General features: G+C 40.9%; 1 protein-coding gene and 1 long non-coding RNA gene across 9 annotated transcripts in view; one reads left to right on the forward strand and one right to left on the reverse strand.

The window, feature by feature from the left end:
• The window catches only part of LOC140611412 (uncharacterized), an 86,279-nt gene extending 73,722 nt beyond the window's left edge, over nt 1-12,557 (reverse strand). For all 3 annotated transcript variants that reach the window (XR_012012628.1, XR_012012629.1, XR_012012630.1), the window contains exon 1: nt 12,193-12,557. This is a non-coding gene — a long non-coding RNA (uncharacterized lncRNA). The remainder of the gene's footprint in view (nt 1-12,192) is intronic.
• Nucleotides 1-19,626, forward strand: part of TMEM232 (transmembrane protein 232) — a 248,986-nt gene that overhangs the window by 222,080 nt on the left and 7,280 nt on the right. For 2 of the 6 annotated variants that reach the window (XR_012012605.1, XR_012012604.1), the window contains exons 16-18: nt 9,915-10,044; nt 10,232-10,370; nt 13,975-14,099. The gene's annotated coding sequence lies outside the window, so the exon portion shown is untranslated. Of the gene's footprint in view, nt 1-9,914; nt 10,045-10,231; nt 10,371-13,974; nt 14,100-17,447; nt 17,749-19,626 lie in introns of those variants that run through there. The other 4 variants (XR_012012608.1, XR_012012609.1, XR_012012606.1 and 1 more) reach the window with 3 other exon arrangements.

Raw genomic sequence — 19,626 nt, forward strand, 5'->3', positions numbered from 1 at the left:
CCCTTACAGTTCACCAAGCTAAACATGAGATATTTATTAGTTCACTGAATACAGCAAAACTAGATGGCTGGTACAACCATGTCTACTGAAACCCAAGAAAACAGAGACTTTTAGAAGTAATGTGCAACGATGTCACTTAGGTCTGTGAGCTCTTAGCGACCACACTGCACTTCCTTACAGATCTGGAAAAAATAATAGCAATCAAGAGTCTTACCCAAAGGACAGTTCTGCTTATGATACCATTCTGAGGTTCTCATATCATGCCACTTATGAATTAGAGAATATAGAAGAAAAAATACAAGTATATAAAGTTGAATTGATAATAAAGTTTTAATGAGTCTCAAAAGAATTAAAAAGTTAAAATTCTTAAAAAGCTTGACAATTCATGAAATGCCAAGTGAGGTCATGTCTGTTTTCAGTGATCATTCAGAGACACTACTCTGTATTGATCCCATTGTATAGTTATTATTATGATGGTTTGGAAACAACAAATTGTATCTGGGAAGCAGAGGTATAGCCAATAGGAAAAAGTTTTGATTGTGCCATTTCTGTGTTCTTTGTAGAGTCACTCAATTCAGGCAAATGGAGATTTTCTTGCCTGTTCCTTGACTCTATTTTACTGACATGTTGCATTTGTGAACTAGGTATTGTTTGAACCTTGAAGAAAATCAGTTTTTAAAAAGGATTTTTGTATCACATCTTCCTTATCCATTCGTCTATCAGTGGACACTTGGGTTGCTTCTGTATGTCGGCTACTGTAAATAGTGCTGCAACAAACACAGGGGTGCACATTTCCTTTTGAAATAGTGTTTTCATTTTCTTTGGGTAAATGCCCAGAGAATTACTGGATTATATGGTTATTTCTTTTAATTTTTTGAATAACTTCCAGAGGGAAGATGAGTGGAGGGATGGGCAAAATAGGTGAAAGTGAGTGGGAGGCAGAAACCTCCAGTTATGGAATGAATAAGTCATGGGAATAAAAGGCACACCATAGGGAATATAGTTAATATCTTGTAATACTGCTGTGTAGTGACAGATGGCACTAGACTTGTGGTGAGCACAGCATAAAATACAGAGAAGTTGAGTCACTATGTTGTATACCTGAAAATTAATGTGCCATTGTGTGTCAATTATACACATAAAGACAATTTAAAGAAAGGGATTTTGGTAATAGTTGCAACTAGATATAAGGCATAAATAATTCAAAAGGCAAACCTTGGATTTTAACTCAGATTTCCTAACTCTTTTTCTTATGTCTTGTACCACTTCTACATCAATATAATGCAGGTAATTTTAAGCACCACCATACCTCACAAGAACACAGATGGCTATATTTTAAATGTGCCTGTGAAAAGCAAAATGGAGTATTAATCCAAGCCTGTAGACGTAGCACTGTCTGTTTCCCCGGGGACAGTGAAATAGGTTTTGGAAACTAAAGTAGGTATTAAAATCTGGATTTACAAAGGTGGTCTTGTTATTTCTTTACCTTTTGCTATAATTCTAAAGCTTGCATTTCCTGTTCACTTGCCTCCTTAAATCGCCCTGGATAATCAAATAGCACGGCACAAATTATAAAGAAGGATAATAAGCAGGCAAGTGAATGTGGGGATGGTGATGAGGAGGAGGAAGATGAAAAGGAGGAGGAGGATGATAAAGCCAATGTGTACTGAATCCTTATGTTTTACTGTAGGCCATACCATGTTAATGCTTCACATTTAATTATTAGTTTTGCACAACTCTGGACATATGTACTATTATCTCTTCTTACATATGAGGAATCCAGGCTTTGAGAGGTGAGTCAACATGTTCAAGGTTGCAGAGCTAAGAAGTGGGACTTTTGAATCAGACTTACGTGACTCCCAGGCCTGTGTTCTTAAGCAATGTGCTACAGTGACTCTGCAATGATATAGCAATGTTAGGATTAAAAATAGTGACAGTCACAAGGATGATGAAAGAAAGAGGATAAACTTCTTGAGAGCCAAGATTTTGTATTTTTACTCAATGATGTTATTGCTCAGAACTTATAACAGTTTCTAGTCCACAGCAAGTTTTCAGTACAGGTTTCTGGAATTATTGAATGGATGGATAAATGAATGAATGACATGAGAGAGGGTTTAAAATATTTTTATAAAACTAAAAAGCTCATTTAGAGAAGCATGCTCATTAAACAGCAGTGAATGGGTACCCCTTTACACCATGGCCTGTTGTGCTGTGGGTGTCATGGTGGGCCTACTCTCATGGAGCTTACCATCTATTTGCTGGCTCCATGTCTATTATAAGTGCAAAAGGCTTGCACATCACACATAACACACAAAATGGGATGTAGTTTAACCCCATTGTAACTGACATCAAAGCCAGGATTTATAATATTGGAGTCAGGACACAGTGGGGAAGATTCTGTGAGAAAGGAGAATCATCCGGGTTGTGTAGAAAAGGTAGTACCCTTCCCAGGTTATCTGACTCCAAGTTCATTAACAGAGTCTGTTACATTTCTTCCTCACATTCACGTTACTTTTGTGAGCACATTAAAGCCTTTAGAAAATTAATTTTGTACAGGTATTATAAATACTGGCATGCTTCTGATACTGTACAAATATATCAACTCCTGTCCATCTTTAGCTCTAATGTCTCATTTGGCTTCTCCATCGAAAGTTTCTCAACCAAAACCAAAGGTCATAGTATACCTGTAGTAGAATTCCTTTGGCCACATTCACCTCCTAACATGATTCCCAGGTCACAGGACTTGTGGTCTGTGAGAAGAGAGGAAAGATGGGTCTTGAGGAAGAGAGGGCCCAACCCTACACTGGGCAGGGAGACTGTGGAGAGTAAGGACTAGAAGCAGTAGACTTAAGAGTGATTAACGCCCTCCCACCTCAAGGTTAGGGGTGCTTGTAAATATCCAGATAGATAAGGAGCCTGAGCACCTGAGGCTAGTGCATGACCTGCTGCACCACCGAGGAACTGTTAAGTAGGGGGAGGTATTACATACAGCCATTTGCAGAGACAGTGTGATGTCTGGGTGAGATGAGAAGCCAGAGCTCTGGTGTTAGCACAAGAAACCCAAATAGAGAGGGTTAGATACACGTCGGGACACATTGGTACAGCACGTGTACTGGCCTGTCCACTCTGCAGTAGGGGTCAGGGAAAACCCAGCAGACCCTGGAGAGATTTCAGAACTCAATTGCTCCCCCACTACCTTACATGAGCCATATCTCTCCTCCGTGTGTTCAACTGCTATCTTAGAAAAGAGAATGGGAGGGAGAGGGTCTAAAAGGCAAAGCAGTTATCCCCAAAGAAACAAGCCAATATTTACATAATCTCTCTAGGAACATGGCAAAGTAGAAGGACCCTCATCCTGCAGATGCAACGAGATAACACCTACATCAGTGTAAATAACCTGAGGCTAGTAGAACCGACTCCACAGCTAACTGTAGAGAAGAGAGTAGGAAGGGTGGAGACCTTGTGGGAAGCAAAACAGACCCCAGGACTGTCTTCAGGAGGGAGGGATCCATGGGTGATTGGGAGGAAGAGGAACAGACGATCTCACCGTGGGGGGGGGGGGGGAGGGAGGGGGCGGTGTCTGCACAGGGAGGACAGATCCCTGTAACTTCTGGCTTTGGAAACCAGAGGGGCCAAATTTTGTGAGTTCTTAAAACCAGCAGGACTCAAAACCTGGAATTTTAAGAAACAGTGGGCTGGACTCTGGGAGAGCCTGGATGGTGACAGGAAACTGAATCCTTGCCCTTAAGGAGACCGCGTAACAGCCCACAGAGATCATACATAGAAGCAGCAGTTGGAAACTGCCTGACACACACAGAAGGGAGAGGTATTTACTAATCTCAAAGCATGTTCCAGAGGAACAAGAAACCTTGGAAGACTCCTGTAGGAACAAAGGACCTGGCAGGCACCATTTTCCTCCCTTGCCCCTCAGCATAAACAGCTAGAACCAGCTGTGGTCACCTGCAGGAACCAGCGCGGTGCCAGCATTCCCTACCTAAATTTTGTACCACAACCTGCCCAACAGCACTTCAGTGGATCAGGCCTCTCTCAACAGGCCGGCCTCAGTCCAGATGCTGCAGGCCCCTACCACAGAAGACCAGTTCAAATATTGCAAACACTGGGCACCTTGCCCTTATGCACTCTGTGGATCTGCCCAATCCAATCCAGTCAGATGTGGTCCCAGCAGCAGCAGCAGCAGCAGCAGACCCTCTCTCACAGAGGGCCATCATGTGAACCTTGCTAAAACTGCATGCCCACCCCCAAGCATGTTGTGGATCCACCCCCTCCAATACACTGTTGGTGGGAGCCCATCCTAATCAGGGCCACAAGCCTCGCAGTGTACAAAGAGCTCTAATGGACATTCACCCCTCCAAAGTAACTCCTGCCCTGGGGAGAGGGAAACAAAACCACACACGTGGGTTAGACTGTGGCCCCAGTAGCCAGTTGGGAGGAAGAAATCTGGTCTGGCTGCAAACTCTGCCAAGCAATGAAATTTCTCAGGAACAACACAGGGAAAGCACCCTGTAGTTTGGTGCTACTGCATCTCTGACAAATGCCTCAGACGAGTCCACTAATATCACAGGGAACAAACACTGACCACAACAAGCAAAGAGCCATTGCAGATGATTGGACCAAAAGCCAAAGTGCCTCAGCCATAACAGCAGACTGCATGCAACACACATAGGAGACACCCCTGAAGTGCCAGGTTCTGGTACAAAGATGACTCTGCAAGGCATTACAGGATCTCTTCCTCATAAAGCTACTACTTTCAAGAGCAGAAGATGTAGCTGACTTTCCTAACACAGAAAAAGAGAGAGTGAGACAAAAATGAAGAATCAGAAGAATAAGTCCCAAAAGAAAGAACAGGACAAAACCACAGTATAATACCTAAGTGAAATGAAGATAGGTAAAATGCCTGATCCAGAAGGCAAAGTAATAATCATAAAGACATTCAATGGACTTTAAAAAATAGTGGAGGACATCAGTGAGAGCCTTAACAAAGAGATAAAAAGAACCAATCAGAGATGAAGAACACAATGCATGAAATTAAAAATACACAACCACAAAATGAGTAACAAAATGGCAACAATACATACCTATCAATAATTACTTTGAATGCAAATGGACTAAATGCTTCAATCAAATGACAAAGGGTGATGAAATGAATAAAAATTCAAGACCCATCTATATGCTGCCTCATAGTCAAGAGACTCATTTCAGACTTAAAGATATATGCAGACTGAAAGTGAGGGGATGGAGAAACACTTATTATGTAAAGCGATGTGAAAAAAAGCCAGAGCAGAAATATTAATACTGGACAAAATAGACTTTAAAACAAAAATGATAACAAGAGAAAAAGAAGATATATCACGTGTGAATATTTACACATCTAACATGGGAGCTTCCAAATACCTAAAATAGTTCATAACGAACATAAAGGAAGTAATCTATAGTAATACAATAATAGTAGGGGACTTGAACACCCCACTTACATCAATGGAAAGATCATCCAAACAGAAAATCAACAAGGAAACAATGGCTTTGAATGACACATTGCACCAGATGGATTTAACAGATATATCGAGAGCGTTACAACCTAAAAAAGCAGAATACATACTGTATTCAAGTGAAGACAGAACATTCTCCAGAACAGATTACATAGCAGGCCACAAAACAAGTCTCAACAAATTGAAAGAGATTGAAGTCATACCATATATCTTTTCCAACCAGAATAGTATGAAGCTAGAAACAAACCACAGGAAAAAAAACCTGGAAAAAGCACAAATACATGTAGGTTAAATAACATGCTACTAAACAATGAATGGGTCAACCAAGAAATCAAAGGAAAATTTTAAAAAGTGCATGGAGACAAATGAATGAAAACATAACATTCCAAAATCTTTGGGATGTCACAAAAGTGGTTATAAGAAGGAAGTTTATAGCAATACAGACCTACCTCAGGAAGCAAGAAAAATCTCAAACAACCTAACCATGTTCCTAAAGGAGCTAGAAAAAGAACAAAAACCCAAAACAGTAGAAGGAAGGAAATAATAAAGAGTAGAACACAAATAAATGGTATAGAAGCTAAAAAAAATAGATCAATGAAACCAGGAGCTGGTTCTTTGAAATGATCAATAAAATTTAGCCAGATTCATAGGAGAAATTCAGAGGGAGGGAGGGAGAGAAGGAGAGAGAAAAGACTCAAAATCAGAAATGAAAGAGTGGAAATAACAATTGATACTAAAGAAATACAAAGGATTATAAAATAATGAAAAATTATATACCAAATTGGACAACTTAGAAGAAATGGATAAATTCATAGAAACATATCACCACCCAAAACTGAATCAAGAAGAAATAGAAAATGTGAACAATCTGACTACCGGCAATGAAGTTGAGTCAGTAATCCACAACTCCCAACAAACAAAACTCCAGGACCAGATGGCTTCACAGGAAAATTCTATCAAACATTTAAAGAAGAGTTCATAGCTATTCTTCTCAAACTATTCCAAAAACAGAAGACAAAGGAAAGCTTCTAAATTCATTCTACGAGGCCAGCATTTCCCTGATAACAGAATCAGATAAAAATACTAACCAAAAAAAGAGAAGTACAGGCCAATATGTCTGATGAACACGGATGAAAAAATCCTCAATAAAATATTAGCAAACTGAATCCAACAATACATTTAAAAATCATTCACCATGATCAAGTGTGATTTATTTTTAGATGCAAGGGTGGTTCAATATTCACAAATGAATCAACATGATACATCACATCAATGGAGACAAAAGGTAAAAACCCTCTGATCCTCTCAATAGATGCAGGAAAAGCATTTAACAAAGTACTACATGAATTCTTCATAAAAACCTTCCACAAAATAAGGTTTAGAGGGAACATGTCTCACTATAATAAAGGCCGTGTATGAAAAACCCATAGCATTAGAACATCATTCTCACGGTGAAAAACTGAGAGCTTCTCATCCAAGGTTGGGAACAAGACAACGATGTCCACTGTCACCACTTTTATTCAACATAGTATTGGAAGCTATAGCTATAGCAATCAGAAAGTAAAAGGGGAAGGTATTCCAACTGGTAAGGAAGAAGTAAAACTTTCATTCTTTGCAGGTGAAATGATACTCTACATAGAAAACCTTAAAGATTCCACTGATAAACAATTAGACCTGATAAATGAATTCAGTAAGGTTGCAGGATACAAAATCAATGTACGCATATCAGCTGCATTTCTATACACTAATAAAGAAGCAGCAGAAAGAAAAGAGAACAATCCCATTTATGGTTGCACCAAAAATAAAATACACCTCGGTCTAAATTTAACCAAGGAGATGAAAGCACTTAACTCTGAAAACTGTAAAACATTGATGAAAGAAATTGAAGATGACACAAACAAATGGAAAGACATTCCATCCCTATGGATTGCAAGAACAAATATTGTAAAAATGTCCATACTTCCTAAAATAATCTACAGATTTAATTAAATCCCTATCAAAATGCCAACAGCACTTTTCACAGAACTGTTGCTAACACTCCTAAAATTTGTATGAACCACAGAAGACCCTGAATAGCCAAAGCAATCTTGAAAAAGAGGTATCAAAATTCTAGATTTTAAGTTATATTACAAAGCTGTAGTAATCAAGAGAGTATGGTACTAGCACAAAAATAGACACATAGGTTAAGAGAAAAAGAGTAGAGAGCCCAGAAATGAATTTAGGATTATATGGTCAATTACTCTTTGATAAAGGAAGCAAGAATATGCAGTGGGAAAAGTGCCTTCAACAATGGAGTTAGGAAAAGTGGACAGCAACATGCAAAGGAATGAAAGCGGACCACTTTCTTACACCACACACAAAAGTAGACTCAAAATGAATTAAGGACTTAAATGCAAACCTGGAACCATAAAACTCCTCAATGAGAGGATAGGTGGTAATTTCTCTGTCATCAGCCACAACAACATCATCCTAGATATGTTTTCCCGAGGCAAGGAAAATAAAATTAAAAATAAACTATTAATATGACATCAAAATAAACAGCTTCCACATAGCAAAGGAAATACCCAACAAAACTAAAAGACACCTACCCTAATAGGAGAAGATATCTGCAAATGACGTATCTGATCATTAGTATCCAAAATATATAAAGAACTCACACAACTTGACACAAAGAAAACAATCCATTTAAAAATGGACAGAAGAAAAAAAATAAATAAAAATGGGCAGAGGACATGAACAGACATTACTCCAAAGAAGACATACAGATGGTCAAGACATATGAAAAGATGCTCAACATCACTCATCATCAGGGAAACACAAATCAAAACCACAAGGACATAGCATTTCACATCTGGCTAAATGGCTAAAATAAAAAGCACAAGTAACAACAAATATTGGTGAAGATAATGGAGAAAAATGAAGCCTCATGCACTGTTGGTGGGAATTCAAACGGGTATAGCCGCTGTGGAAGACAGTATAGAGGTTCCTCAAAAAATTAAAAATATAACTACCAAATGATCCAGTAATTGCATTACTGCATATTTACCCAAAGAACAGAAAAACACTGATTCAAGAAGACACAGGGACCCCTGTTTACTGGAGCATGGATAATAGCCCAATTATAGGAGCAGCCCCAGTGCCCACTGACAGATGGATAAAGAGGGAGCAACATATCCATACAATGGAATAATATTCCGCCATACAAAGGAATGGAATCTTGCCGTCAGCAACACGGGTGGAAATAGGGAGTATGATGCTAAGTGAAATAAGCCAGTCAGAGAAAGACAAATATCGTAGGATTTTACTCATAAGTAGAATTTCAGAAACAATACATGAACCAAGGGGGAAAAAAAGACCATCCAAAAAACACAATCTTAACTATAGAGAACAGTTACCAGAGGGCAGGTGGATGGAGCGGGAGGTGAGGGGTGGGGTGGGGGTGGTGGTGCTTAAAATAAGGGGGTTGAGAATACTCTTGTCTTGGTGAGCACTGTGTAATATAAGGAATTGTTCAATCACTATATTGTACTAACTACCCCAAATTAAAATTTTAAAAAAGAATGTCTCGATTTCCTAGATTTTCTTTGATTTCCTTGATTTTCCTACAATTTTAAAATAGACGGAGCTTCAGTTTTGCCCTGCCCCAGGATAACCAGCAGAGGGAGTCTCTTGAGGAAGATCCAAGTAGTTTTATAAAACTTCAGGAACTAAACAACAACAAAAACCCTTCAGAAACTAAATTTTCTCTCTATATTTAAAATGTATTATTAAACTAAATTTACATTCCTGCAACATATAAATGAAAGCTACTCTCAAAAAACTATAAACAACAAAAAACCCTCAGAATCTATTTTCTTTATATTTAAAATGTATTATTAAACTAAATTTGCAACATATAAATGAAACCTACTCTTAAATATATAGATGGATAGAGAATCTAAATACTACATAACAATCTGATACATGCATTCATTTATTAACTCATTTAGCTAATATTTGCTGTCTGCTGAGTTCCTGAGACTCTTTTAGGAACTGAGTATATCAATGAATCAATGAACATGAAAGAAAATATAGTACTTTATGTATTAAAATATATATAGGTGTGTATATATATGTCTAGGTGTATAAAACAAGTAACAAAATAGGATATAATGTCAGATAGGGATATGTGAGGATAACAATAAAGCAGGTAGGGAGAGAGTAATGAGGGAAAGTTGTTTTAGATGGGGTTATTAGGGATGAACTTTCTAAGGATTTTGGCAAAATTGGAAGAAAGAGAATGTGTCATCTGATTTCCTGAGGGAAGAGCATCCCCATCAGTTTTAAAAACAAGTTTAAAAAAATGCCTGAAGTAGTAATTCATGTTTTTTATTTTTGCTTAATATTTCTTCTTTTCCTCCCTTCCAGGCACATGGAATGTAGTTTCTGGCCCTTTTGTGTTGTGATGGGTCTTACGGCAAATTCTGTCCAACAAATCGTGGAAAGAAATAATGTGTGTCACTTCTGGATTGAAGCATTTACTTGTCAGCTGGAAAACGTACGTTTCTTCTTTTCTCCTTTCAGAGCAATAATTAACGGTGGTCAAGGTATTGAGCGTTTTCTCAACTGTATACCCTTTAATAAAAAAGGTAGACCCAACAAGACAAAACCTTTGGTTTTAAGAGTTTTTTATTTTGGAGTTAATACATTACTGCAGAATAACCCAGCCTGTCCTGATGCGATAGGAGCGCATGAGTCTGTTCGAAGAGAAGCGAGGAATCCACAGGGGCTGGAGAAGAGCAGGCCCCAGAGGCACGGAAAGGAGGTGAAGTTAGAAGTAAATTTGGACCATATCACGCAGAACTATGAAAGCCACGGTTCACGGTTTGGAATCTTTACTGAGTGGTGGGAAATTATCACAGGGGGATGTTGAAACAAACCCAGAACGTTAGCCTAATCTGTGAAATTTATGTTAAAAAATATGATTTCTCATTTGAAGTTGTTATTTAACTCACCAAAGGCTTAATATGCTGTGCTGAGAACTTAAATCATAAAATGGTGATTTAGGAGCTGAAAAGATTTCAAGTTAAATCCAACACTTTGGGTAAGTTATAACATAAAGATGAATCTACATATTTTTCCTACTGGAAACGTTTAGAGATTTACAAAATGTAGGAAACAAAACTTGACGAAAGTAAAACCAAACAACAAAACTTAAAACTGACTCAACCACCTTAAAGTTGTACTGGAAAAAAAGTACATTATAAATTAAAATATAGGGGATCCCTGGGTGGCTCAGCGGTTTAGCGCCCGCCTTCGGCCCAGGGCGTGATCCTGGAGTCCCGGGATCGAGTCCCACGTCTCCGTCTCCCATGAATAAATAAATATTTTTTAAAATAAATAAATTAATTAAAATATACATAATTTATGCTGCAAAAGAATGCTCTTTGTGTTATTGGTGCTCTATTCAAAAAAGAGAAAGAGTTTGGCTATTTTTCTCATTTCTTCTCAATAAGAAAGGAATGTATCGATCACATCAACGGCTAGGATTGCTCCGACCTTAAGCAGAGTCACAATTCGCAGTGGGGGCTCAGAATGGGTGCATGTGGGTGTTTCGGTGGCCCTCAGGTGGCCCTCATTCACCTACAGCTGCCATATCAATGGCACAAAAAACAGGTTTGACTGGATTTGGCAGTGGCTTTTCCTCTAACGGTATTTTCAAGAGATGGGACGGCTTGGGGTTGAGTTCCCAATCCTCTTCTGCTGTAAGAAGTGGGATAAAACAGTGTCGCCAGCATCAAATGCAATTAGTTCTTCTATTGACTTGCATTTGTAATGTTAAGATCATACTCCTCTGTGAGGAGAACTGATAACAGATTCATTCTCACGTACACACTAATATCCTTGAAAACCGAGTGGATTTGTTTGACGACTTATCTCTGTGTCTCTGAGATCACAGCATTAAGGAGATGTTCCCGGATGACAGCGGGAACAATACTTCTGAAATATTTGGCTAATACGGATTGTAGATCCTGTTCTCCCCTCCTCCTCCTCCCATATGCGTCCCCTCACCATTATTTGAGTATTCGGTAGTGGAAGGGGTGGGCACCCCGGGTGGCAGCAGGGCCATTCCCACTAGCCCAAAGCTGGAAGTAACCCGTGTGGCCACTGATGGGGGAGCACGTAGTGCTCTGTACAGACCACGGGAGGCTATGCAGCAGCAAAGGAAGGAAATTCTGGAACATGCTGAATTTTAGAAAGAAAGAGAAAGAATATACAGCGGGAGCCAAAAGGTACTCAGCAGACAGAGGCGTAGGAGAGACACAGGAAGTCCTCTCTAAGGCCTTTCTTGAAATCAGGCCGTTTTGAAGAGAATGGACATCCCTGGGAAAGGTGAGTCCAGCTCCAGAAACAGCAGCTCTGGCTGCAAATATAGTGACTGGGGATGTGGCATTTTCCAGCGATTCTAAGAAGCACATTTAACCCACATGTTAGCATCTTAGAATTGGAGTGTCTCCTACAGCGGAGGGTCCCTAACAACTGCTGTGAGCCGAGCAAGAGCCGTGGCCCGCCACCTGGCCCGCCTGCAGGAAGGCCGCACCGGGCCTTGGCGCCCGGGCAACCGTGGGCTCCCCTGAAGGAGAGGTAGACACAGGAGACGGGGGTCCGGTGCTGGTGGAACACGCGCCCCTTCCCGGGAGCTCACCTACAACGCCACGTTTGTCTGCGAAACAAACAACAGGGTGCACTGTGGGCCTCGGAAGCAAGACGCACGTGAGTGGAAGCGGTGGGTTGGCCTCTTGAGTTGGCTGGTTGCCCGTTGCTGCGATGACCTTCACAACACCGTCGCCCAACGCTGGCCAAACACAGCAGCTGTGTCACCGTCATGCCTGTGCCTGAGGTCGGCGGAGGGTCCGCGGGCTTCCACGACAGCCCCTTGCAGGGCTCGGCTTCTCAGGTGTCTGCCGCACCCGTCATGTGCTCACCCAGCCCTGCTCCCCAGCGCTTCCCGCTTCAGCAGCACACGTGCCCATCCGACACCTTTCTCCAGGGCCGTGGCTAAGGGTACGACGCTTAGGTCATAGATAGTAAATGTTGACCTCCATAGCAACAACTCATCTTACACAGTTGGTGTATTTTACAGCCACCCCAGCCGTGCGTGAAAGTTCTGTTTGCTCCACATCTTCCGCAGTATCTGGAAGAATCAGTCATCCTGCCATCTATTGGCTTGCGAGGGTTCTGGTGAGAAGCCAGCTATCATCCTGACAGTGATTCCTTTGGGAGATAATATGTCTTTTTCTCCTCTGGCTGCTTTAAAAATATTTTCTTTCCTTTTGACTTTCAGCAACTTGACTATGTATCCCAAGGTGTGGTTTTCTTTATCCTACTTGAGGTTTTTTTTTTTTTTTTCTTTTAAAGATTTTATTTATTTATTCATGAGAGAGAGAGAGGCAGAGACACAGGCAGAGGGAGAAGCACCGCTGGGCCACCCAGGGATCCCCTACTTGAGGTTTTTATTTGGAGTTTGTTAAGCTTTGTGATCTACAGATTGATATTTTTTGTTAAATTTGGAGAAATTCTGGCCATTATTTGTAAAACATGCTTTCTGCCTCATTCTTTTTCCCCCCTCCTTCTGTGTATTCTCCAAATACACACATTTTAGATGGTTTATTAATTCCCAGAAGTTACAGTTGCCCTATTTATTTTTCTCCTACCTTTTTCCTTACTACGCTCTTTGGTTAGAAATTTTCTACTGAAGATCTTTAAGTAATGCTCTCCAATTTGTTTTGAGATGGTATAAATTTCAATTTTAGAAATTGAATTCATTTTTCTTTTATTTTAGAATTTGCACATTTCCCAGAATACTTCATCTCTTGAACCATTCTATTGATCTTTTCTCATGAATTCCTTCTTTTTCATAATTATGCTAAATTCTGTAGCTGCTAATTTTAGTATCTGAGGCACTTCTAATTTTTTTACATTGACTTTTTCCCCTTGGTAATGAAACCAATTTTCGTGCTTCATCATATATCATGATATTTTACTATATTGTGAATATTGTATATAAAAAGCAGTATGAAATTTTTAATTCATTTTGCTTCATTGCCAGAGAGTGCAAGCCACTGCCCCTCTTCGCCAGTTAGGGTAAAGGTGCTGGCATTAAAAATCTTTACAGAGTCAACGTGACCTGAAACTACTCACAGCGTTAGTTCCTGAGTTCACCTGGGATCAGCCCTGTCTCTGTTTTCCTGTATCATCACTGCCTTTTTAATCTTGCCCATATTTCAGGTGCAAGAAGGTTGGGATTTAGTGTAAGGCATTTTGTTTTATCTTTGAGTTCAGCTTTGGCAGTGCTCCGAGATCCAAGGAACAACATGTGATTTCTCTCTGCTTCTCAGCCCCTCCTCCATGGCTGATTTCTTAGTAATATTCAGATTAGGGAAACTTACTTGGCTAAGTAATTTGTTCTTTGTTTGGACTCTTCCAGATGTAAACATCTCCTGCCATCTCAGTATCATGAAAAACTCAGCTGTTTCTGCCCCCGCAGAGTCTTCGCCGACAGCAGACCTACATCTCTATCCACCCATATCCAGAGGAACAACCATCCCTCAGGTACAGAAGTTGCTATGTTACTCTGTTCAACGAGGCAGCACTTGCTCTTCTCTGGAAATCAGTTTATCAAGCCTTTATTCTATCTACTCTCTTCCATTATCCTGCTAGGAAAAGATGTTCACTTAATCCGTTTTGTTGATGTTGCTCTTAGTATGATTCATAAAGGTTCCTTGGTTATTCCCCATATAAACTAGAATCGGAAGCCAGAGACCATTCATGTTTGACCTTAAATTTGTATTCATAGTTTTATATTATTTTTCACAAAATTTCCCCCAAATTAAATAAGCTGTAGGGCTCTAATAACTACGTCTCTCTTGAAAGAGTTAAAACACTTCATTCACAGTGCAATTAAAAAAAAAAAAATTAGGAGCTCTTGGATGGCTCACTCACTAACAGCATCCAACCCTTGATCTCAACTCAGGTCTTGATCTCTGGGTTCTAAGTTTAAGTTAAAACATTTAAACATTTTAAAAAAATGTTTAAGTAATCTCTACCTCCAGCATAGGGTTCAAACTCACAACCCCAAGATCAAGAGTTACATGCTCTACTGACCGAGGTAGCCAGGTGCCCCCACAGTGCAATTTTTTAAATCAAGGAGACGTTAAGACAGACGCAAGGTAAGTCCTACGTGGGATCTGCATCAAACGCTTTTTTCTCCCACTCCATCGTCTTTCACCTTCTCTTCTGCCACTTTCTATCCCTCTCTTTCTACTCAAGAAACAGAAATGAAGATAAGGGTAAGACGTCATAACAAGACAGGGGAGGGTCAGAAAGCAAGAGAGATGCCATGTTGGAGGCAAAGAATTAGGGCGGATATCAGAGAAAGAAAAACAATTTTGAGGTACACTACGATTCTAAGTTAAGCCTCCAGCAAATTTAGATGTTGAAACTGCATTCATATATTCAACGTTACTGCATTTCAGTTTTGAAACATGAAGAAGGCACGACGGCAGAGGGCTGGAGGTGGGCCGGCAGTCCACGGGGAGTGTGGCGGAAAAGAGGGGTGGAAAGGGAGAGGCCAGGCCGTGGTCGGGGGGCAAAACAGGAGGAAATTTCATGCATGGAAAAGGCCTACACCCAACCCACACCCACACCACTGTTTTGATCTTGTAACTAATTCTTCTTTGCTTCCCCTGTCTCCCAGCTCAGAGGATTTGCTTAAAGTTATAGCCAAGCCCTGCTCAACACATTCCCCTCTCCCACACCTTCCCTCCTCACTCCCAGCCCACACCACACGCAGCAGAAAAGCAGTTTAGAGATCTCCCGTTGCTCCCTCACAGGCCCACGCTGCACACTGATCACTTCCAGCTTACTGCTTTTTAAAGATTTTTGAATTATATTAAAAAATAGGGGCTCATAGTATATGGTAAACTCAGTTACCAGTTCATCAGCCCAAATCCCATTGTGTTTCTATTGTAATTCTTCCCTCCAGCATAAATAATTCCTCTGCTTTTAATAAGTCTGTGCGGCCAGTCTGCAGCTCATAAGCTTTAGATATTCTCTGATACCATTTTTTTTTTTAATTTCCTGAGCCATGAATGGTCCCTGACAGCTCTCTGCCAAGGAATTGTTTTAGCTTCTGACAATCTATGGATAGCTGAAGCCACATGGATCAAAGTAAGAATATGGGACATCCTCAGTTATACCAGCAAATCCTGAGGGAAACGAGTGTTCTGTCCTGAAGCATCAGCGTAGATTAGTGGGTTTTATCTAGCTGAAAGTGATGGCAAAGAGGGCCCTACACATTGGGAGAAAACTCCCAAATACATTTTGACACTTAGGTCTATTCATCTTCTATTCATCTGCCTTATGGTAGTTTAAGTAGACTTTCTAATTCCATGCACAGTAGAAGAGATTTATCACTTAAAATTTTCCCTGGAATTGAAATACCAAGATTGAGGCTTGTCTGTGTATACGAGGGACTTGGACCCTTCCTATAAGGAGTCAGGCTGACAGTATATGATTGTATAATCATGAAGGACAATCAGTAGAGGATGTGTCAAAAACATGAAGTGAGTCATCTTATTTTTCTTTGTATCGAAACGTCACAGAATTTAAAGACATTAGAAGTCGTCTCTAGATTACAGCGAACGGATCCTGTAGTGGGCTGGGAATATTCAGCTGCAGCGTGGGCCTGTGAGGGAGCAACGGGAGATCTCTAAACTGCTTTTCTGCTGCGTGTGGTGTGGGCTGGGAGTGAGGAGGGAAGGTGTGGGAGAGGGGAATGTGTTGAGCAGGGCTTGGCTATAACTTTAAGCAAATCCTCTGAGCTGGGAGACAGGGGAAGCAAAGAAGAATTAGTTACAAGATCAAAACAGTGGTGTGGGTGTGGGTTGGGTGTAGGCCTTTTCCATGCATGAAATTTCCTCCTGTTTTGCCCCCCGACCACGGCCTGGCCTCTCCCTTTCCACCCCTCTTTTCCGCCACACTCCCCGTGGACTGCCGGCCCACCTCCAGCCCTCTGCCGTCGTGCCTTCTTCATGTTTCAAAACTGAAATGCAGTAACGTTGAATATATGAATGCAGTTTCAACATCTAAATTTGCTGGAGGCTTAACTTAGAATCGTAGTGTACCTCAAAATTGTTTTTCTTTCTCTGATATCCGCCCTAATTCTTTGCCTCCAACATGGCATCTCTCTTGCTTTCTGACCCTCCCCTGTCTTGTTATGACGTCTTACCCTTATCTTCATTTCTGTTTCTTGAGTAGAAAGAGAGGGATAGAAAGTGGCAGAAGAGAAGGTGAAAGACGATGGAGTGGGAGAAAAAAGCGTTTGATGCAGATCCCACGTAGGACTTACCTTGCGTCTGTCTCAACGTCTCCTTGATTTAAAAAATTGCATTGTGAATGCTGTGTTTAATTCTTTCAGGAGAGATGTAGGTATTTGAACCCTAAAGCTTATTTAACTTGGGGGAGTTTTCTGAAAAAGAATATAAAACTGAGTACAAATATAAGCAGAGGACGTGTCAAAAGAACAAAGCAAGTCACCTTATTTTTGTATGGAAACACTGCACAATTTAAAGACATTAGAAGTCATCTGCTAGATTACGTTTAACGGATCCTGTAGTGGGATTTAGCTGTATTCTGGCAACTATTCTCTATTTTTTCTCATCAAAGGCATCTGGATTTTTTTTAAGATTTTATTTATTTATTCATGAGAGACACAGAGAGAGGCAGAGACACAGGCAGAGGGAGAAGCAGGCTCCAGGCAGGGAGCCCAATGTGGGACTCAATCCCAGGACCCCGGGATCACGACCTGAGCTGAAGACAGATGCTCAACCACTGAGCCACCTGGCTGCCCCAACATCTGGATTTTCTAATATGAAATTACCTCTCCTTCACTCTTTGTAGTTTCGTTGAGACTGTCATTCAAGGTATATAGACTTCCCCCGCTTAGAGACAAGGGTCATTCACCCCAGGCCATCTGCACATCTGAACTTTGAGTCTTGAGTTAATAGAAGAATAAAAACCAAAAACCTTTTGGAGATGTTACTTGTCATCAGCAGCATGTTGATAAAACTGTCATTTGCTCCATCCGCCCAACTTCTCTGAGCTGTATCTGTTCCTATCAAGTGAGGCCTGGTTTTCTTCAGTTCTCTCACTGTCCATGGTGCCATCCCATGTCCTTCTAATAAATTCCCTTTTAATTAAATCACCTAGTTTGTTTGTGTTGTTTACACCAAAGAAAACCAACTCATACAAATGTGCTAAGTTAATGAGATGCTAGATGATTTTAAGAGTAATTAGCTACTTTATAATATGTCTCTGCTTTCCTAAGAATACAAATATTTGTTTTAATATTTAAATAAAAGTTCTGAAAGAGCTGTTTAAATACTCTGTGGGACTGCAACAAGGTGTGAAAGATTTAGTCAGGAAACAATCTCAAGCAGAAGCAGCAATCTTCTATGTGGAGAAAATGATGGATTGGTAAAGGCAGTTTTGGTGTTCCTAATCGAGAAGGGTTTAGAGCTAAGATTGCAAACTGAAGTATCTGTAGGGAGTGAGCAAGGATGCAAATGGGTGAGTCATCTGTGATACTTTCACTTCCACGGAGAAATAACAGCCCATTTTTATTCTTTGATTTCTTTACCTCTTCATTTTCTACCTCTGATGGAGATATGTGCCTAAAGACAGTGCTTAAATCTGAGGAAAATACCAATGCCAGTGCAATAATAAAAGTCAACTGAAACTCACCCTCATTTTCAGAGAAATAATAGGATCATAAGGACTCAGACACTGGAGAACATATGCCCTTCAGATGGGGCAACACTCTTTGGCTCTGGCCAATTGCTGCTTTGCAGGAAGGCTAACCCAGTAATGTTAGCTCTTCTGATTTCTTTTAAAAAGTAGCCAAAAATATTGATGCTTGATGCTTTCCCAAAATATACAAATAATCTGCTTATTATATTTAAAAATATGGGTGAGCCCAGGAAAACAGTGTGCATTCTACTCCTGACCTATACTAAAAGTTGGGATGTGGTAATCCATATAGACTTGAGGCATATAAAACACTTACTAAGAGACTTTAGGGGAAAATGGCATAACAGGAGAACCCTAGGCTTACCTCATCCCACACATACAACCTGATAACACCCATATCAGTGTAAATAACGTATAGTTTTGTAGAGAAGGTCACACTGAAGAGGGCTTGAAGGGCAGAGACATAATGGGGAACCAACGAGACCCACAGGACTGTCCATGGGAGGGGGTGATACCTCAGGCACAGAACAACAAGCCCTCACACCAGCAGCCTGGGCATGGGGAACCCACAAGGGAACCTTATGACATTTGGCCTTAAAACAAGAAGGCCATAATTCTGTGAGTTGTTTCAATCAACAGAGCTTAAAACCTGGATCTTTAAAGCTCAGCAGGCTCTGGGAGAGCCAGGAGGGGGAGAGGAAACTGAGTTCCATTCCTTCAAGAGACAGCACAACAAACAGCCTCACTGAATTACAGCATAGAAGCAGCAGTTGAAAAATGCGTGGGGAACATTTGTTTGCTAATCTCGGAGTGTGTGCTGGAGGGCCAAGGGTGTTTGGGAGACTTGTCCAGGAACAAGGGAGCTGGCAGGCACCAATGCTCTGCCCTGTTCCCAGCTGGAACCAATGCAGCAGCAACACTCTCTGCCTAATTTGCTTAACAGTGCACCATACTGCCATGTTCTCCTGTGGACATACCCTTCCAGGCCTTCTGTTCCAGGTCTTCTCCCATAGCAGGCCCACTCAAACTTTGCAAACATTGTGTGCCTTGCCCACAAGCCCTTATACATATATACCCCCTCCAGCCTGGCCAGCGCCAGCAGGAGTTTTGAGGGGGTGCAGGTCCCCTCCACCATTGGCCCCCACAAGGACCATGCTGTATCACATGCTTACCCCCATGTTCTCCTCTGGACACACCCCCTCCAACCCTGCAGCGGTAATTTCATAAAGCAGCTCCAGGTCTCCTCCCACAGCAGACCACTTAAACTTTACTAACATTGCATGCTCTGGCCCTGTGTTCTCCTGCTGATCTACGCTCTCCATTATGCTCT

This window comes from Canis lupus, chromosome 2, assembly GCF_048164855.1.
Source record: "Canis lupus baileyi chromosome 2, mCanLup2.hap1, whole genome shotgun sequence".
Taxonomy (NCBI): domain Eukaryota; kingdom Metazoa; phylum Chordata; class Mammalia; order Carnivora; family Canidae; genus Canis; species Canis lupus.